Source organism: Chinchilla lanigera, unplaced genomic scaffold (genome assembly GCF_000276665.1).
Source record: "Chinchilla lanigera isolate Chin_1 unplaced genomic scaffold, ChiLan1.0 scaffold00059, whole genome shotgun sequence".
NCBI lineage: Eukaryota > Metazoa > Chordata > Mammalia > Rodentia > Chinchillidae > Chinchilla > Chinchilla lanigera.
In genome coordinates this window covers 9,828,707-9,848,884 of record NW_004955460.1, presented here as the reverse complement: position 1 = coordinate 9,848,884, position 20,178 = coordinate 9,828,707, and the positions used below count along the sequence as shown (strand labels likewise).

Sequence of the window (20,178 nt, the reverse complement as noted above, 5' to 3'; positions counted from 1 at the left end):
CTGTGCAGATTTGAGTGTGGATCATCCTTCCAGTGAGGGATTGTCCTGTGAATTTTAGGGTACAGAGGAGCATCTTTGTTCTAACAAGAAGATGCCAGTAGCAAACTCCTCCCTGATTTGGACAACAAAAAATGTCCTTCTTCTCATATGTAGTAAGGGCTCAATTTCCCATGGCTGAAAACTGATGAGCCTGGAAGCATCTGCCCGGGAATACACAGAAAATCCTCAGCCTGGGATTTTCTTTCTCACTATGTTTCTATGGTACTTTGAATTTTACCACAGCATTTACTACCCTTAAAGTAAGCACAATATGATACTTATATACATTGCTGACTGTGAAATATAGTACACTCACAAAGGGCATCAAAAACCATAACAATGACTTCATCAGAGCAAAACTCACATTTTATTTTCTTTACCCCTGCAAAGAAACAATTTTTTTGGTCTTTTGAGACAGGGTTTCACTATGCAATTCAGGCTGTTCTTGAACTCACTTTGTAGCTCAGGCTGGCCTTGAACTTGCAGCAATGCTCCGGCCTCATCTTTCTGAATGCTGGGATTACAGGCGTGCACTACCATGCCTGGCCAAGAAAGAATTTCTAGTAGACAAGTTGTTTTTTACTTGGTTTTGTTAAAGATCAAAAGTAAAACGTCCACATGAGAGAGCAGAACCAGAGTGGAGCTCACACACACACACACACACACACACACACATACACACACACGCACATGCACACATGTACACATGTACACACACACAGAAGCAGACCAGTTCTAGAGGCACAGCGACCTGCACCCAGGAGAGAAGAGACTGGGAGCCCCCACCCACCTGAAAGTGTTCACTCACCCTGGAGGAGCTGCAGGCATGTCTACATGAGAGAGGAGACCAGAGCAGTGCCCTCTCCCCATGGGAGAAAGAAGTGAGGTCCCACCCCTAAGTGAGAGAGCAGAGAGCAGAGGAACCCCACGCCCAGCAGAGCACAGCCCAGTAGAGGTAAAGACTAACTAACAAATACAAGCCTGAATGAAGAAAATACCAGGGACAAAAGGGAGCAAGTAGACCCCACAACTGCCAAAATTAAATCCAACAGTCCACTCAAACCCCACCTTGAAGCCATCATAGAACAGAGGCTTGATTGCATTCCCCATCTACCAAGGGAGCAAGCACATGCCTTACCTTGAATGGTACCCACAGCCAGTGGCAGGATGAACAGAGCAGCCTCTACTGCACAAAGACATCTCCAAGAACCACAGGGCCTAAAGGTAGGCATAGAAAATCGTGACTGGCTGGATTCCAAGTCAGTAGTTCATGGAAAGAAATGACTCTTTCAGTTACAGAAGAATTGATTCTTTGACACAATTGGTTTTTATTTTTCCTATGTTGTATTAGTTTCTTTTCCCTTTTATCTTATTCCCTACAAACTTTTAAAAAATCTTCCTTTTTCATTCACCTCCTGTTTTTGCTTTTTTCTGTTTCCTTCATTTTCTTATTTATTCCTTCTGTACTCTTCTGAATCATTCTTAATTTTCTTTTACTCCTGTTATGACCCACTATCTTTCTCACCTTCTTCTCATACCCCACCACTTACTTTTCTAAATTTGTTTTTTTCATTCTCGAGTTTTCCACCCACTCCACCTTTACTAGTATAACTACCAAGCTTTATGAATCTCTAGATAAATAGTTAACTTTATGCTATTGCTGTTGAATACTGATCTATGATTAGCAGAGGTGAAGTTCCATTTAGTAGATATTTACTGTTGGCTGATAGTAGGTCTGTATTTGGTCTGTCTTAGTGTTCATATTATAATTACAGATCTCTTTTTATGGACAAGAATACTATTTTATTGGTCCATAGGATTTGTCAGTGCTCACATGTAGTTAATGCTATAATTGAAGATCATTTTATTTCTATAGCTAAGGTATCATAGCTGTTGTTATTAAATAGTTTTCTTGAGATGCCAATATCTAGATTGCCTAAGGGTCATTATCAACATCATGGCCCATTCCAGGAGAAATGGAGATGGAGCCAAACACTCTACAACCTTCCATGTCAAGAAAATGGAGGTAGCTGGATCCTGGGACAGAGGTAAGGGCCAGGAGGTTTGCCATGCCCAGAGGACAACATTGAAAAGTAGATGTTAATTAAAGAGCTCTCCATATGAGAAACAAAACTCTCCACTACAATAAACTTGCCTCAGTGCAAAACAAAATTGGAAACATAACAAAACAAGCCAACAAAATGCCTCCCAAAAATCCCAGCTTCCCTCAAGCTGATTCATGGGGCATCGAAGGGAAGAAACCAAAAGAAGCATCACACCCGATTATTTGAAATGGTATCAGGAGAGATAACAAAACAGTTCAACAAGGCAAAAGGCAGTCTCACAGAATATATAAGTAATATGATATTGAGCCAATTAAAATCACCAGTGAGTATAAGAATAACACTAATAAAAAGATAAAAGACATATGCAAAATGATGCAAAATGCACATAACCAGAATATAAAAAAGATTAGAGTTCATAAAAGAACTCAAAATATAAATTTGGGACAGTAAAGATTTTATTGAAAATATCAAGGGTGCTGGGGATATAGCTCACTGGTACAGAGCCTGCCTGGCAAGCGCAAGGTCCTGAGTTAGATTCCTAGTACCCTCCTCAAAAAAAAACAAAAACCGCCAAAAAACCAACAAAGTATCATAGGGGCAGATTAGAGGGACACAAACACAAACCAAGAACAAAACACAGATGACTAACATTGAAAAAATCATCACATGTTTATCTGCGGCTGATGATTGCAATGCTTATCTGTGGCTGACCATTGTAAGAGCATTACATGCTTTTCTGTGTACCTTGTAATTGAGAAATTGTTCTCTACTGTATCCTTATGAAAGTGTTACTCATACTTACATATGCTGACCTTGTCCCCTTCCCAGAAACACAGGCTAAGGTCTGGATTGGCCCAGACCACCAATCAGTGAAGCAGTGATTTTCAGAAATCAATTTACCTGATAATTATGAGTACATCTCATATTCACTGGGCCCTCCTGAGCAGGATGCCCCCTATCTTGCAGCACCACTCTGCTGCTAAGACAGCGCTCCTGCTTTCTCTGCATTTGCCACACTTCACCAGTCCTGACTCCCCCATTTCTTGCTAACAGGCCCACTTCTCCATTCTTCCCCAAAGTGAGGGCAAGGACCCAAAGAGAGGCGGAGGGTCACTCAGAGAATGCCCACCAGATGCAACACTATGTCCACTGTGAGGACAGAGTCTCAGAACTAGAAGACAGGGCTATTTTCAGTGACCAATTAATGAGTGATAACTTAAAAATGAAAGAACATGAGATCTGGTCGTGATTGCCCATGCCTGTAATCCCAGCACTTGGGAGGCTGAGATGGAAGGATCACTATGAATTTGAGGCCAGCCTGGACTACATAATGAGTTCCAGGGAAGCTGGAACCACATAGCAAGATGCTATCTCAAAACAAGAAAACAAACACCCCAGAAGAACATGAAAAATGGGTCCAACACCTCCTTGATGGTACAAGGATGACTCATTTAAGATTAACTGGAATTAGTGAAAAATCAGAAGATAGCACAAATAATAGCATATAAAACCTGTACACTGAAATAATAGCTAGAAACTTTCCAAATAAAGTAAAAGAATTTAACATACAGATAAATGAAGCATATAGAACCCCAAATAGCCACAATCACAAAACACACATCATAGTCAAAATCCTGCAAGTCCAAGAAAAGAACAGAATCTTAAAATGAGTAAGAGAAAAGCAATAAGTCATCCATAAGGGAAAATCGATCAGTATTATAACAGGTTGTAAACATAACCTTAAAGGCCAGGAGAGTTTGGAGCATTTTTTTAACACTGTATTCATTGCTATTTCTAATTATAAGAAACAGAACATCAGTCCCTTAGTTGTACAAAAATACCTGAAAGTTTACAATTAGCTTCACGAACCAAAGAGCTATGTAGAGAATCAAGCAAAGCACACAGAGTAAAAATGTTGTCTCAGAATCAACACCTTCTGCATTCCCTGAAAACACATACACGTCAGGCTACTGTATGGTCACTGTAGCTTGCACTACCAGATCACAAATCTACAGTGAGCTCATCCCAGCCCTACACAGGTGCAGCAGTCAGTCAGATGGTCAGGTATTAAGTGCAGAAAGAAGATAAAACAGCTAAGCTGAGGCACATGTTTCTTCAAGCTTTAGCAAATAAGAATATGTTCTGAAATTCTCGTACCTATTGATGGGGCTTCCCTATGAGCTGCTAATACCTAAAGCATTTGGCATTTTCCTTCTCGATGTAATTCAGGTTGCTACATGGAGTTTTCATTTAGAAAAAGCACAGGCAGAGACTCAAAAGTCAACAGGTTCCAAAACAACCCTGAGCTGTCCCCTTTACATTCATGTCAATACAAAAATAAAAGTCTAATGTCCACCCATCCCTGCCATGGGGCTGGACACCCACAGCCCCAGGGACAAGCTATTGTCATATGGAATTCCTAGGCACTCGTGCAAGATGGCCAGACAAGCAAGGGGTGTGGGTCATCACTTGGGCTGGTGTACAAAAGGCTATGTCAATCAGCTACACACAAAACCATGAATCGCAGTTAAGCTATTGTCACCTTTTAAATAAAACATCTGTTCATACCTAGAAGTACTGCACATCCCAGCTGTCCATAGCACCGTTGTAGGAGGCTAGGCACTGTGGAGACTGGTCTATGTAAACAGAAATACAATATCCTAGAAGTTTTAAAAATATTTTTGCTTCCATCCAGTGAAAAATGGTGTAACAGCAGCACTGACATCCCCCTCCCTAACACACAGACTGGTAGACATACAGATGCTACCAGGCATGAACTTAAAGATGAGCTCAGAGTCAACAATTGGGACAATTAACTGGTTGTGAAAGGAAAAAAAATGCCATCGAGCAGAGAGGGCCAAAAGCACGTTTTGCAAGAAGAATTCTTCACTCGCATACAGAGACATTTCACAGACATAACTGGAGTGTGGGCTGTAAACTGAGATACAGTGTTTCCACACCAGAGACTCACTGGTGGTTGGTCTGTCACTGGTCCAGAACTATGCATGTCACTGTCACCAGGAGGACATGGGGAAGCGAAGTGGGGTTGGACAGCAGGTCAGGGGCAGAGTCAGCTGATCAGTGCAGGATGTCACAGAAACCAGTCAGCTGTGGCCAAGAGCAAGGACAGAGTTCTGCCCAGAACAGTAATCATCTGCTTGTGCAGGGGGTCCTATCAGTCACCCTCACACCTGGCAACTCAGCTAAAGGGACATGACAAAGGATCCCAGAGTTCTCAACCTCGACTCAGTGCCCGTGAACAGAAGCCTGCAGAGGAAGAGCTGCTGGTTGTGACACAGGGGCCACCAAGCACAGGCCTTTAAGTGCCAGCCCGGTCCTGAGCTCCACGCCATGTTTCCTGGACTTTGTTATCACAGCAACCCACAGGTTGTGGCACCTAGCCAACAAGGTGCCAGTTTCTTTTCAGATCCTTGAACTGCTGGGGAGACCATCAGAAAAGGATGAGGGCCACTGCACGGGCCGCGGAGACACACGGTTAGGCCTGCATCCCCTTGCAGCAGGTCCTGTGCTGTGTGGGGACCACAAGTTTCCCAATGTGGTCATGTCTCCATCGCCACACAGAATTAGACACCTAAGGACAAAAGTATCAGATGTATGTGCACAGCAATGACCAAGACTGGGGTGGTAAGATTGTGTCCACGAGAAGGGCCAGGTGCTGACCACAGCTAACACCTTTTATTTAAAAAAAAAAAAAAAAAAAAAAAGCTGGTTTATAATTTGGGAGGCAAACCCACATGGTGACAACCGGTGGGAAGTGTGGGCGACCCACTGGGGAGCTCTGGGGACCCTTTTCAGCCTGAAGTGGGCCAAATGAAAATGCTTTCTGTCTCACACATGTGGAAAAGGCACATCCCTCCTACCATGGGCTGAGTACAATATTGACAACAAAAGGAGGAGCACAAAAGCGATCAATACAAAAAAAGTAAACATAGCAGTTTTAATTGTCAACATCATTCCAGAGCAAAAGGTGGCTTCCACTTCCTCTGCTCTATCTCCTTGCAAAAGGCCCCTGCCAAGACGCTCATTCCAGTTTCTTCTGAGCTTGTGTGGGACTACTCGACTCCTTTCTGCTCAAGGGGCTGACTGTGGCCTGTGGGGAGGAGGCAGTGCACTCTAAGTAGGGAAGAAGTGGATTCCCTAGTGCTGCCATGGGAAGAGACCAGCCTGGCTGAACTAGGAAATGACCATAGCCAGGACGTACTGATGTGGAGAGAGGATGGTGGTCAGAGAGAAGCCACACCTGCAAAATGATGGACGGGGCAGCAGGGTAGACTCCACTCACAGCAGATATGCCAGTGTTGTGTAACCTGGTTGTGGGCGAAAGTCGGGGGCCCAGGACTGTTTGCAAATGAGAGCAATCAGCAGAAAGGAGGCCATGATGCCCACAGCGGCACCTCCAAGGGACTCTTTGACATAAGGCGTTAAGGTCTTGGATCAGAAGAGGGTCTGAGAAGCAACAGCAGAGGAGTTCCTGAGCGCTGGAGGAAAGGATCTTAGGCAGCAATAGCCAGAGAGGATCTATCCAGGGAAGACTGTTGCCTGGACTCAGATCTCAGAGGCCCTAGGCTGAGGAGATGCACAGCCTGCCATAAAAGCCAGGGCCTGGTGCTGTATTCTAAGATGGCAGATCAGATGGGAGGGCCTCACATAGACAGGGCCTGAAGGAGGACTGTGGAACTGGAACCCTGCCCCCACCAGGCTGTGCTGCACTGAGGGTCCAGCTCAGGGGAGAAGGACCCCACCTTGTCAGATGCCCTCAGGTTCTTGTCCCAGGCCAAACGTCTTGACCACAGGATTCTCTGCAAAGAGAGCAGGGTGTTAACTTGGGACTTGGCACAGGGTTTCCAACAAGGCAAGACAACAATGAGAACAGGGCCTGGCTGGAAGAAGGTTGTGGATGGGGCCCCATGCAGGTAGAGGGAAGAGTAGGGAGACGGATGTTCATCTGCAGGATACTCAGGCTCAGCCCACACAGTCCTGGAGGAGCAACAGAGTGAGGGCCTGGGTAACAGCAGCTAGCTGTGTGCTCCTGATTCACACGCCCTCCCTTCTGTGTGGAAACAGGAAAGGATACAAATCTCTTGGTTCTGAAAGAACCACATTGGGTCTGCCATCTGGGCTGGGGTCTCCTTACCTAATCAGCCTGGTGAAGGGCTCATGGCACTCAGGCAGCACTGACAACAGGCACCCCCTCTTCAGGGTCATTTGGAGTCTGCATGGCAGTGCCATGTCACACATATGCTGAGAAACAGGGCCAGGTTTCCCCAGTGCCTTGTGTGACTCCTTCTCAGACCTAGACAACCACTTCCGCCTTCCCTTCCAGCCAGGGAACTGAGGTTAGGACTGGGAGTTTATCCTCCAGACCAAGTCAGAACACCCACACATGTCCCCCTCATCACCCTCCAGTTCTGATGACCAGTCCTTCTACTGCTGCTGGCCAGAAAGAAGGCTGAGGCAGGAAGGAAGGTGCTAACCAAGCATCTCCATCAAAAAGACCCAGCACGTCCTCCTGCAGCTCATCCTCAGACTCTGACAACCAGTCCCTCTTCCTCTTCTAGTTTCCAAGGCAAGAACTTGTGATCTGTACAACAACCTTTAATTATGGGATTTTTCTAACCAAAGGCTGTTACCACAACAACCCCACTGAAATCAGAGTAGATTAGTGGACTTAGGCCCTTCACAAAAGGAGAAAAAACTACATAAAAGGATGGTTAAAGTGTTAATATCTTTCTGAAAAGCAACTCTTATTTGGAATTGCCCTTTCTAAAGGTAAATACCAGCAATGGTTCTCTAATCATACCAAGGGACATAGGAAAGAAACAAAAAGAGAAAACACAATTCAGCTTGAAAGGGCTCCTTTAGCTCAAATTTGTCTTTTTACACCATGCAGTCCATGGGACACACCATCGCTGCTGTGGCACCCAGACAATATGCTCTCAACAAATCCCTTCCAGAGGAAGCACTGGCCAAACTGCTACAAAATGTCAAACTTGCTGAAGGGGTGTTTTGACGGTGAAGTACGCGGAACACAATTCCTCCCTCTTCTGGCCAAAGGCGGAATTGCGGCAGAAAGTTACAAACCGTCTGGTCCCAGTCCTGCGCTGACACTGGGCAGCAAGGGGAAGAGAACGCGGGGGGCGCGCTGGGGCCCGCAGAGAGCCGGGCCGGCGCGTCTCAGAGGGCAGACCAGAGGCACCCGGCTCGGCGGGATGGGGCGGGAGGCGCGCCGGTGAGGGCACGAAGGGCCGCTCCCAAGGGGCGGGCGTGGGTGCGCCCTCAGGCTCCCCGACCTGGGCTCAGCAGGTCCCACACAGGCGGCTGACCTTGAGGCTGCGGCTGCGGCAGCTCCGGGGCCACGGGCCTCCCGCCCGATCCGCGCTGGTCTGTGGAGCCGCTTCACCCGCGCGCCAGCACCCCTACCAGGGGACAGCGCACGCCCCGCCCACCACGCGCGGGCGGAATGGCGGGAACCCACAGCTCAGCTCCTCAGGCCCCGCCCACCACGCGAGGGCGGAATGGCGGAAACCGACACCTCGGCTATGCAGGCCCCGCCCACCACGCGAGGGCGGAATGGCGGGAACCGACAGCTTGGCTCCGCAGGCCCCGTCCACCGCAGGCCGCGTCCACCACACCCCTGCCCACCGGAGGGAAGCGGCTTCCTACCCGGTCCCTCAGTGGGGAAATTTTGGCGGCTACAGCCAGACCCACACCGACCGCCCCTGAGCCCTGCGTGGCGCAGGTCTCCCGTGCTCACCCCACCCGCGCCGGGTTGACGGCCTTGCGCACTGAGCTTGGTGGTCACGGTCTTCCCGCTCCTCATGCAGCTCCACCACTGCTGCCGCCACAGGCGTCTCCACAGCTACAGCCCGGGCCTACACAGCAGACTCTAATCCCATTCCTGGGCCAATGACATCGCAGCCACTGTGCACGGCCTTCACAACCTTGGACTGTCAGATCTTCTCCTCCCCCCCCGCCCCACGGGAATCCTTCATCCCAGTGGAGAAGCACCTTCCTCCAGGCTGGGCTCTAGTCCTTCCCTTCAGGAGCGGGCGAAGCCTCCTCACACCCTAAGACTCAGTGTTCTCACCGTGCAGGGCTGGAAGGTGTAGCCCAGAGGAGTGGATTAGCCAGGTGCCTACCCGGCCTGCCCTGTCAGCTCCTGCTGTCCCCATCAGGGGAGCTCTGCTCCTTCTCCATACATTCCTACATCTGGCCCCAAACCACAAGGGCAGGGAGCAGGTCCACAGACTGACCTCGACAGCAGGGACTCAAAGGGAATGCAGCAAAGCAGATGAACAGCTCTCCTCAGGGAAGGAGCGCCAGGGTGGGATGTGAAAGGCTTGGTCTCGGCTCCTCTTGAGGGATGGGGAGGCAGCACGGTGAACCTGACACGAAGATGGCCTTGGTCGTGTCTTTTGCTCGTGGGTGCTGGACCCTGGGGCCTGGGCTCTCTCCTGAGGCCAGGACAGGGCTCACACCCTGCACAGCCTCCCTGCAGGAGGAACACACCACATGGTCACTGTGAGCTCACCTTGCCCAGCAAAGGCCTGCCGGGCTGAGGGCTTCTCTCGTGCTGGAATTGATACACAATCCCATGTTGCTTTCAGGATGATTCACAGCCTTTCCCATTCATCACCCTCAGTCAACATGATCAGGACCCTGGTCAAGAACAAGACATTCCCAGCACCCCAGCATCTCCTGTCCACCTGTTGGCTTCTGCCCCAGCCCCGTGACTTCACCAAGACCGCTTCATTGTGCTGCCTCTACGGTCCTGTGCTGGGGGCAGTGAACAAGAGCTGCCGCCTGTCTGCTCCCTCAGTGCAGTGGTGCCCATGGTATCCCTCGATGTCTGCACCTTATGCACTCTGCATCCACATTTCTGTAGCTTGCTCTGCTGTGTGAATGCACAGCAATACATTTCCCCATGGGACGGGGAACATCTGAGGTGCTTCCAGTTCCAGGGGGAGCAGCATTGAGTCAAGGCCCTGGTTTTTCTTCACCCTGATCCCATCTATCATTCAGCTTTGCATCCAGTGACTTCAAGAGACCATCTCCAAATTGAGAAAAAGGGTGGCAGTGGTGGTGTGGCTCCCTACAAAGGTCTTGGGCTCAATCTGCAGTATGGGAAAAAAATTCCTGGTCTTCACACCCATATCAAGTTTCCTCTGATACCATATAAGGTTGTCTGTGAATCACTACAATAGAGCATGAGTGGTGTGTGATTTCTGGGATTAGTTCAAAAGACACTGCAGCTTCATTCTCATTCTTTCCGTCCCTCTGCTCTGGGGAATGGAAAATGGGTCTCCTCATGCCAAGGTCCCCATGGGGAGGAACTGAGGTCGGCCAATAGTAAGGAAGTGAGCCTTTAAATCTTCATCCCCATATAACCTAAATGTGACTCATAGCCCTGAGAAACCTCAAGAAAGACTGAGGCTAAACCACTGAGTCACAGCACTGATTCTCAGACCTAAGAAACTAAAAGTGATGGGGGATAGCTTATTACACAGCTATAATATATAGATTAAACAAGACCTCAGCCATCCAGCGAGGGTAAGGAGTGGCCTAGCCAGTGAGGAGTGAGAAATCTGTTAGTTTGCATGGCTGGCAAGCAACCCTTGAGGTGTCATCAGCATTAGGTCACGCACTTGGTAAGGTCTTGGCAACACCGTGACAGTCTCAAGTGGCAAGGGATTGCTCAGGTGAGCACATCTATTTTTGCTTTCTTCTCTACACCTCTAAAGGCGAATAACTCAAATAGAACCTGGGTTTTGATATTTCTTAGATCAACTGACATATTTTCAGTGCTGATTTCTAGTGGTTACTGCCATTAAGAGTAGATGGCCCCCATTTCAGCCTCTGGACTTAGCCTTTGGGTTTTGAGGCCTCAGTTTCACTACAATGGACCAAAGAGATATTATTAAGGATTTTTTTAGTGTGTGTGCACGTGTGTGTGTGTGTGTGTGTGTGTGTGTGTGTGTGTGCAATAGGTACTGGAGATTGAACCCTCAAGGGTATTTTGTTTCCAGTTCTTTTCATTTTATGAGACAAGGTCTCACCAAGTTTCCTAGGCTGGCTTCCCACTTGTGATCCTTCTGTCTCAGCCTTCCCAGTAGGTAGGATTGGACATGTGCCACGAAGCCCACTTTAAAGTGTTTTTATACCTTAAGTATTTTATATTTGAATACCTTAAATCTCAGTCATCAAATTAAGATTTTTTTTGAGACAGGGTCTTCCTCTGTAATTCAGGCTTGTCTTAAACTCACTATGTAGCCCAAGCTAGCCTCAAACTCACAACAATCCCCCTGCTTCAGCCTCGAGTGCTGGGATTACAGGTGTGCGCCACCACAGCCAGCCCTAGATTAAGATTTTGGCAAAGATTTAGCAGTTTTATTAAAAATAATCATCAGGAGTATGCGGTAGAGGCTCCTGAGTTCAAGGTCAAATGGGGGTACATAGTGAGTTCAAAGGCAGCCTGAACTACATAGCAAGATCCTTTCTCAAAAAGATTTTTGAAATTTAAAATTAAATGAAAATGAAGTTACAAGAAATAACCAACATTTCATAAAGTGCATGATAAGTATTCAAAATGAAAATATAGCTCGGTGCCTCTCACATTTTGTGTGTGTGTGTGTGTGTGTGTGTGTGTGTGTGTGTGTGTTTTAATGTGAGGAATAGACTGTTGTCCTAGACCAGTTTCAGGTAACATTATTTTTGTTTGTTTCCTAGTCCTAAACAATGAAATATTGTACCATTTATAATTTCTTTTAAATTTTTCTTTCAGGATGTGCTGAGAAAGTTTTATGTTCATATTGTCATACTCTTCAAATCTTCACCTATTAAAGGTGGATTTTTTAATTTTATAATTATTCCAGTATCATCCATTACAGTGGGTTCTCAAATGATCTGTTTTTTAGGTGTTTTAAAATTAATTTTTCTTATACAAAGAAATATATATATATGTATGTATATTTTCTGAATGTACTCCTACAAAAAAAAAACCCAATACTAATAAAGAGAAAGTTTTCCAACCCATTATATCCACATATCCTTATGCCTCCTTCTCTCCCAATTCACTGCTGTCAGCCTAATGTATTTTTTTCCAGTTGTTTCTATTAAGCAGTATACATCTACTCATTGTCTGTTCATATTAATAGGTGCATACCACAGTAAAACAGTTTTAAGGGGTTTGTCTTTGTGTATAATAATTACCAACTACATATTTTTCTGCAACTCAACGTTTCCTCTGCACTCCATATGTCTCAGGGAGCTTTCTGTTATTGAAACACAACTTTACAAACAACATATTCCATAGTAAATTTAACTATCCCCCCCCCGAAAGGGGTTCCAGTCCCTTCAGATGTGAACTCTAAAAATAAATCTTTATTCAACTTAATGTTGACAGGAAATCTCCTCTTTACTAGCTCAGATTTTAAACATGTTGTTGCCCTGTGCCTCAGTTCTTCCTTTGTAAAAGTCTTGATGACTCCTCACCCACAGGACTGGGGTGCCATTGCATAAACTGACGTAGCTGTGACAGGCAGGCTCACTGTAACTCTTCTCCAAGACCATTATTTTCTTTGGTTAGCCTTTAGTCTTGGCTTCTAGGAGACTTGATTCTAGCTTACTTGCACCTTCCTCAAAGCACAGCAGGGAGAGAACCATCCTTCCTTGGGTTTCAGTTTCAAGCCTAACTCAGGCACACACATCCCCAACACCCTTCCGTCAGCCCACCAGGGCACCAGCCACCTAGAACTGCCCTGCTCTCTCACCATCACTCAGGTGGAGCCTGTGGCAGGGAGTGATGCTGGTGATGCAGCCACAGCCCACCCTTCTCGGTCCTTTGCTTTGCACTTCTGGGTCTAAAACCACCCCACCCCCTCAAACACTGGCCTCAAACACAGCTTCTCCCAGGACCTGGCTCAGTAACACCTCCAGGGACAACCACAGGCTTTGCAGCTGACCTGAAAGTGACTGTAGGCAGGTAGACGTTTACCCCAGACACCAGTCACCTAAGCAGGACCCTCTTACCTGAAGAGGAAAGGCGGGATGCTCTGGCCCTAGGGTTTTGGGATGTAGTCCTGAGGTGGAAGCACACCTGGTTGGAGGACACAAGTGGTGGTGGGGTTTGGTGCCTGAGTTGCCAGGAGAATCCCCGCACCATCCTCTGTGCCCCTGTGGGCTACCCTACAGAAAGTCTAAAGTTCTCTGACCCTGAGGTCAAGTCTCACTTCCCACTCATCAGAAGTAGCAGCTGGGGGCTGGGGATTTAGCTCAGCAGCAAAGCGCCTGACTGGCAAGCACAACGTCGTGAGTTCAGTTCCCGGTACCGGAGGGAAAAAAAAAAAAAAAAAAAAAAAACACAAACAAACAGAAGTAGCAGCTGATGTCCTGCCATAAAATTCATCAACACACACACTACATATGGGTATATATATAAGTATATGTATATATGCAAGTAGCAGACAATACATAAAATACCATATGTGAGACAAAAACACACATGCCAAATACATACTTTATTAGAGAACATATATATATGCATAAATATATACTTGTACATTATATATACAGACAGTAGTTGAATGATTGACTTTTGTTTCAAAGAATTGGTCACTAAATGAGGAATTGAATAGAGTATGTACAATATTCAGAGCAAAGAAATGGGCAAATGAAACACCAACCTGATGACTTTACTTTTATTTGTATAACTCCTACACAGTAATGTAATATATAACATAAAACTACAGTATTGTACAGTACAATCAGCCAAAGTTACAGCACTGTATAAAGAAGGTGTACTCTACCAAAAAAGACATTGAGGCCCTACAAACAAGAGATAGACAGAAAGACAGACAGATAGATAGATAGATAGATAGATAGATAGATAGATTAGGAAGGATGGGTAAGTCCAAATAGTCATTTAACAGGTAGGGTATTAAATGAGGAATGCCTGTATACATATAAATATTCACTTATACATATAACTTTGTACATATTTATACACATAAATTTTATACATTTACAAACCTACATACAGATATAAAACAATATATGCACATGCGTGTCCCCACAGAAAAGACTTTTATCATTTGAGGATTTTGTTTTTTTGTAAGAGAATGTGCTACTGTACAAATTGTTCTGTGCCATGCCTTTCCCTATCCCTGTTCTCCACCTAAGGATACAGACATTTCTCTTCATTTTTTTCCACTTCTTGCATGGTATATATGTCTCAATCCTCCTATTCAGAGCTCACAGGGACATAGTTGAAATCTATAGGAAATATTTTGACATTACCAGTAAGTATGGGTTTATGTAAATCCCTAACATAGTTACCTCATCACCCACTTCTTTTTTTTAACCATATGATGAAATTATTAATGGTATCTGGCAAGCTAATTGGCAGGCCTCAGTGAATAAAGGTGTACAGGTCGTGTAGACTAGGCGTTTTGAACTTTTTCAGGAATTTTTAGTCCTTCTCAGTATTTTGTGTGCTAATCCTAATATTTTTCAGTTTGTCACAAAGATTAGATTCTGCCTGCCAGATACTAAAGGAAATTGTTCAAATCAAGGACATTGGATTTCCAGCCATGCCACAGAGCTGCTCACTGTAGAGCTCTGGCCATTCTCTGAAAGGAATACTAGGTGATGGCAGCCATGCTCCTCACAGCCGGGCCCCAGCAGGAACCTGTTCTTTCAGAAGTTGAATACCTTTGAGGACATGGATGTATACTTCACCCAGACCAAATGGGATGGCCTATCTCCTGCACAGAGAGCCTTGTACAGAGATGTGATGCAGGAGAATTATGGGAATGTGTCCTCCATGGGGTTTCCACTTCTTAAATCTGCTATGATCTCACAACTAGAGAGAAGTGGTGAGCTGGAGGGCCCATCTCCACCGGTCCCTGTAACTGGAACAGGCCCTCAGGGCCTCTGGACTGTAGATACTCATATACAGACAAACAATAATTTGGCAAATGAAATATACAAAGAAAAGGATAGCACATCATTTGAACCTCCAAGGGACTTTTCCCTGGAAACAGACTTTAAGTAAATATATATGCCACAGCAACCACAGGAAGTCCACTCAGCAGGAAGGATACAAAAGGAAAACAGCAGCAGCATGGAGGGAGCAGAGAAAGATGAAACAATCTTCATGGAGGAGTATTCTCTTAGTCATAGTCCAAATTTGTTTCAGCATCATTCTATCTCCACTGAATAGCAGCACCCTGGTTGTATAGGACTGATGCAGGCCTTTAGCTTTCACACAGAACTTATTCACCATAAAATAATTAAAACTGTGGAAAGACCTATCAAATGTGAAGATTTAGTGGAAATCTTTAGATTTGACTCTCAGCCTAATCAGCATCTAGAAAACTACACTGAGAAGCCATATCAGTGTGTGGAGTGTGGCAAAGCCTTCAGCGTTATCACAGAATTAATTTGGCATCGAAGATTTCATAGCAGAGAGAAACCCTTCAAATGTGTGGAGTGTGGGAAGTACTTCAGTTACAGTTCCCACTATATCACACAACAGACAATCCACAGTGGGGAGAAGCCCGGGCAGTGTAAGGTTTGTGCAAAGGCCTTTAGTGTTAATGGGAGTCTTAGAAGGCATCAGAGGATACACACAGGAGAGAAGCCCTACCAGTGCCAGGAGTGTGGAACTGGCTTTAGCTGTAGTTCTACATATATTAAACACCAAAGAGTCCACACTGGAGAGACACCTTATGAGTGCAGTGACTGTGGAAAAGCTTTCAATGTCAATGCAAAATTAATACAACATCAGAGAATCCACACTGGAGAGAAATCTTATGTGTGCAGTGAGTGTGGCAAAGGCTTCAGGTGCAGCTCTCAGCTTAGGCAGCATCAGAGTATCCATACGGAGAGAAGCCCTAACAGTGGAAAGAGTGTGGAAAAGCCTTCAATAATAATGCAAAACTCATTCAGCATCAAAGAATCCACACAGGTGAGAAAGCCTATGAGTGCAACGCACGTGGAAAAGCTTTCAGCGTCAAAGGGAAACTAATCCAGCACCAGAGAATCCACACTGGTGAGAAATGATATGGATGGAATGAATGTGGGAAAGGCTTGAGTTGGAACTCTCAGCTTCGGCAGCATCTGAGGATCTGTACTGGGGAGAAGCCCAGAAATGTGATGAGTGCGGAAAGGCTTGACTGTGTTAATGCAAAACTAATACAGCATCAGACAATTCACAGTGGGGAGAGACCATCTGAATGTAATGAATGTGGGAAATGCTCTACTTCTAAAAGAAACCTACTTGATCATCACCGAATCCATACTGGAGAAAAGTCTTATCAGTGCAAGGAATGTGGCAAAGCCTTCAGTATCAATGCCAAGTTAACTAGACATCAGCAAAAAAAAAAAAAAAAAAAATGGAGAGAAACCTTTCAAATGTTTGGAATGTGAAAAAGCATTCAGCTGTAGTTCTGACTATATTGTGTACCAGAGAATTCATACTGGAGAGAAGCCCTTTCAGCATAAGGAGTGTAGAAAAGCCTTCCATGTTAGTGCCTATTTAATTTGGATTTAGAGAAGCCACACTGGGGAGAAACCTCTTCAATGTGTAAAGTGTGGCAAAGACTTCAGCTTTAGTTCTCACTGTATTATACACCAGACTATCCACACTTAGAAAACCTCACGTGTATAATATCTGTGGGAAAGTCTTCAGGTTTACCTTCCAACTTGGTCAGCATCAGAGGATCCATAATCAAGGGAAATCTTAGTGAGAAGGATGTAGGAGCTCTGAAGGTTAATGCTGAAATGCATCATCACATTCGCCTTGGAGGAATACTCAGAGAGGGAAGTGACTGTGGCAAAGTCTTCACATGGAAACACATCTTCTCTGTTTTATTCAATGTTTAATGAAGAATGTATCACCAGTTAAAAAAAATCAAAAAATTAATAACTCTGTTCTGTACCAACAAACAAAATATTGAGAAATATGCAAAATATATTGAGAAAAATCTCTCCTTAGCAGCATCAAGAACAGCAGATTTTCTAGGAACAAACAATTCTTTCATGGAACCTATATGGGAACCTATATGGTGAAAATTGTAATTCTCCACCAAGGGCCAGCAGAGGAAGCTTGAATAAATGCAGAGAGAGAAAAAAATGTGTCCTTACATAGGAAAACTCATAATGTAAAGATATCTGTTCTACCTAAACTAATTTATTTCTGTTTAATTTTTGGTACAAGCACGTATTTTGTAAAGAGGAAAAACAAAGAGTTCACTTTTGCAAAAGAGAGGACTTTTCACAGTATCAGATGAATGCTAGAAACAAAATGTTGATAAGTGGATCATTCAAAGTTATTTCTAATATGTTTTTGTTTAAATACTCCCAAATAAAGCTACAAAGGGAAAGCATTAAAAAAATGGAAACTCTGAGCCTGGAGGTGTGTATCTCCTTTGGTTCTGCCTCATTTTTCCTGCCTTGCACTGCAGTCCTTTTCCAGGGTGACTTAATCCTCAGGCACAGCACAACCTGGACCCCCACTTCCCTCTTTGCAAGCATGACATTTACTGCACCTCTATTTCACCTGGACCATTATCTTCCTCAGGTCAATGCCCCTCCCAACCAGATTGTTCAAGGGCTGTGTGTGTAACTCATCCGCCCTATTTCTCTTCTTGGCATACACACTAACTGAAAAAGGCCTTCCAGTACAACGTGTGAACGAGTGAAGTTCCTGCTCAGATAAGCACGTACTACATTTTTAATAAGCCTGGGCTCACTCCTTTTCATAAGCAAATGTTCTTGACATGAAGATATAAGGACATACAGTAAAAAAGGAACTTTGTATTATTTAGAACCTCCCTATACCCAGTGGCTCCATCAGGAGGAAACACCACATCCTCTGTCCAGAAATCCTGGAAAACACTGCTATACTATTGTACTGCTGTGAATTTTTTAATTCACAGCACCACCTTCCTTGCGGTGTTGCTGGACACAATTGATGGGTTAAATATGTAAGTAATATAAATTATATAAACAAGAGACAAGATATATAATACCAAAATTACAGATATTCATATCTGCTTTTGTTAACTGTAATATACTTATTATTTTATTGTACAATAAGCAACTTCTCTTAGGACACTTTATTTCACCACAGACACCAGTTGGCAAACTTGAGATCAAAGACACCATCCTGCTGGTACTCCACTTCTATGATCCACCCAATTATCTTAAACTCAGAGGTTTTCTCAGAGAGCACTGGATTTTCTCCAGTAACTCAACATAAACTCACTGCAGAGTTCTCTCTTTTTCTTCTATTTCTGTTTTTCTGCATGCTCTTGCATCTGCCTGGAAAATCCCTCCATCCATGGTTCCCTGAGGAACATATGCTTTGACACCAATTGTGAGATTATGAGCTGTGTACTTAACCTCTAACTTGTAAAGTGGAAACACTAGGGGCATATACTCCATAGTCCTGTTGCAAATAGTAAATGGCATGTGCAAAACATTTAAGAGAGATGCCTGGGACAGAGACATCTCTCAAGTGTTAGCTGGCATAAGGATCCTTTCCAAGTGACAATCCCTCTTCATCTTTTCTCCTAGGAAGTTGATACCTGCTGACACCACGGACCATATTCCCTAGTATCAGAGAATCTCTGACCGTGGTTGGCAGTGACCCTCAGTGGAGATAAGAATGATGGAGGAGAGCCCAGGAGGAGGTAAGAATGATGCTTGGAAGGAAGACAGTTAGCAACTTCCGGGTCTGAGAGAGGAGGTTGCCCATGCCAGGGAGAACCAAGAGGAACCATCCAGGGTGGGTCACCTGGCTGAAGAGGACAATGAGGGGAGAGCCTGAGCCTGCCTTTATCGGGCTCTCTGAAGGAACAGCAAGCCAAGGAAGAACAGGCAGCTTAGAACTGTCAAATTTGAATGATTCCATGGGCTTTGGTTGCTGAGGAGGTCTCTACTTGTCTGGCACTTGGCCCCCATTGGTTTAGAGCAGTTCAAATATTGCCAAGTGGGAGTGAGATAAGCAATTAGTGGGCCTGTGAACTCAGGAGGGGTTGGTTTTGAGAAGAAAGACATGCTTCTGTGGGACAGCACTCTTCACTATGCAGAATGAGCTCTCCTAGGAGGAGAAGTCTTCCTTTCTCATAAGCTCTGTGAGATGTCCAAGCATTGTAAACTACAGAAAGTAAAAACCTGACTAATATATGCAGATCCTGTTCCTTCCACCCAAAAGACACCCCTGTCCCAGCCACCAGTTCAACTTCCTTTCTGTTACTAACCCCTCAAGGCTCTAATGGCATGTGACTTATTGCAGGGGTACCTAAGTACCTCCCTAGATGATTGAATAGCCATAAGTAAGCCGTAAATCTGGGTGGATGAAAGAAATCATCACATATCTCTGGAGGATGAGAGGCCAAGGTCAAGGTGTGACAGGCCTGGCCCCTCTGGGAGAAGGGAAAACCTTCTCTCTCTCTCCCCTCCAGTTTCTAGTGGTAACTAACAAGCTTTAGTGTTTGTTGCTGATTGGATGCATCACCTTCACCTCTGCCTTCATCTTCACATGGCCTTCTCCCTGTGTAAGTGTCCATGTCCAAATTTCCTTTCCTATAGAGGACACTGGGCATTGTATAAGGCCAACATTAAAGAGTTCATTTACCTCTGTAAGTGCTCCCTATGTTGCCCACATTGGAATTAAAAGTTCCAGAAGTGACTTGTACCATGCAAGTGAACCCAAATACCTATTGATTACTCATCAGAAGCCATGAATGGCAGCAGGCAGTGGGATGATGTAATTAAAGCACTGGGAAAAAAATAAAGTGCTGAAAGAGGGGCTGGTGGTGTCTCTGCATTAGAGCATGTAAAAGGCTGAGGAGGGAGAGAGGGAGGGGGAGAGGAGGGGGAGGAAGAGGAGGAGGAGGAGGAAGAGAAGGAGAAGGAGGAGAAGGAGAAGGAGGAGAAGGAGAAGAAGGAGAAGGAGAAGAAGGAAAAGAAGGAGAAGGAGAAGAAGGAGAAGAAGAAGAAGGAGGAGGAGGAGGAGAAGGAGGAGGAGGAGGCGGAGGAGGAGAAG

At 45.1% G+C, this 20,178-nt stretch overlaps 2 long non-coding RNA genes and 1 pseudogene across 2 annotated transcripts in view; 1 reads left to right on the top strand and 2 right to left on the bottom strand.

The window, feature by feature from the left end:
- Nucleotides 1-549: 549 nt before the first annotated feature.
- LOC102026404 overlaps nucleotides 550-20,178 on the bottom strand; it is an 88,840-nt gene continuing 69,211 nt past the window's right edge. The window contains exons 12-14 of the long non-coding RNA XR_001236504.1: nucleotides 9,380-9,618; nucleotides 1,178-1,257; nucleotides 550-581 (exon numbers count right to left, since the gene is read on the bottom strand). This is a non-coding gene — a long non-coding RNA (uncharacterized LOC102026404). The remainder of the gene's footprint in view (nucleotides 582-1,177; nucleotides 1,258-9,379; nucleotides 9,619-20,178) is intronic.
- On the bottom strand, nucleotides 6,093-8,520 carry LOC106150000. The gene is made up of 3 exons (XR_001236510.1): nucleotides 8,450-8,520; nucleotides 6,869-6,925; nucleotides 6,093-6,216 (listed from the first exon to the last, which is right to left on the bottom strand). It is a non-coding gene; the product is annotated as an uncharacterized LOC106150000 (long non-coding RNA).
- On the top strand, nucleotides 13,818-16,985 carry LOC102026081 (annotated as a pseudogene).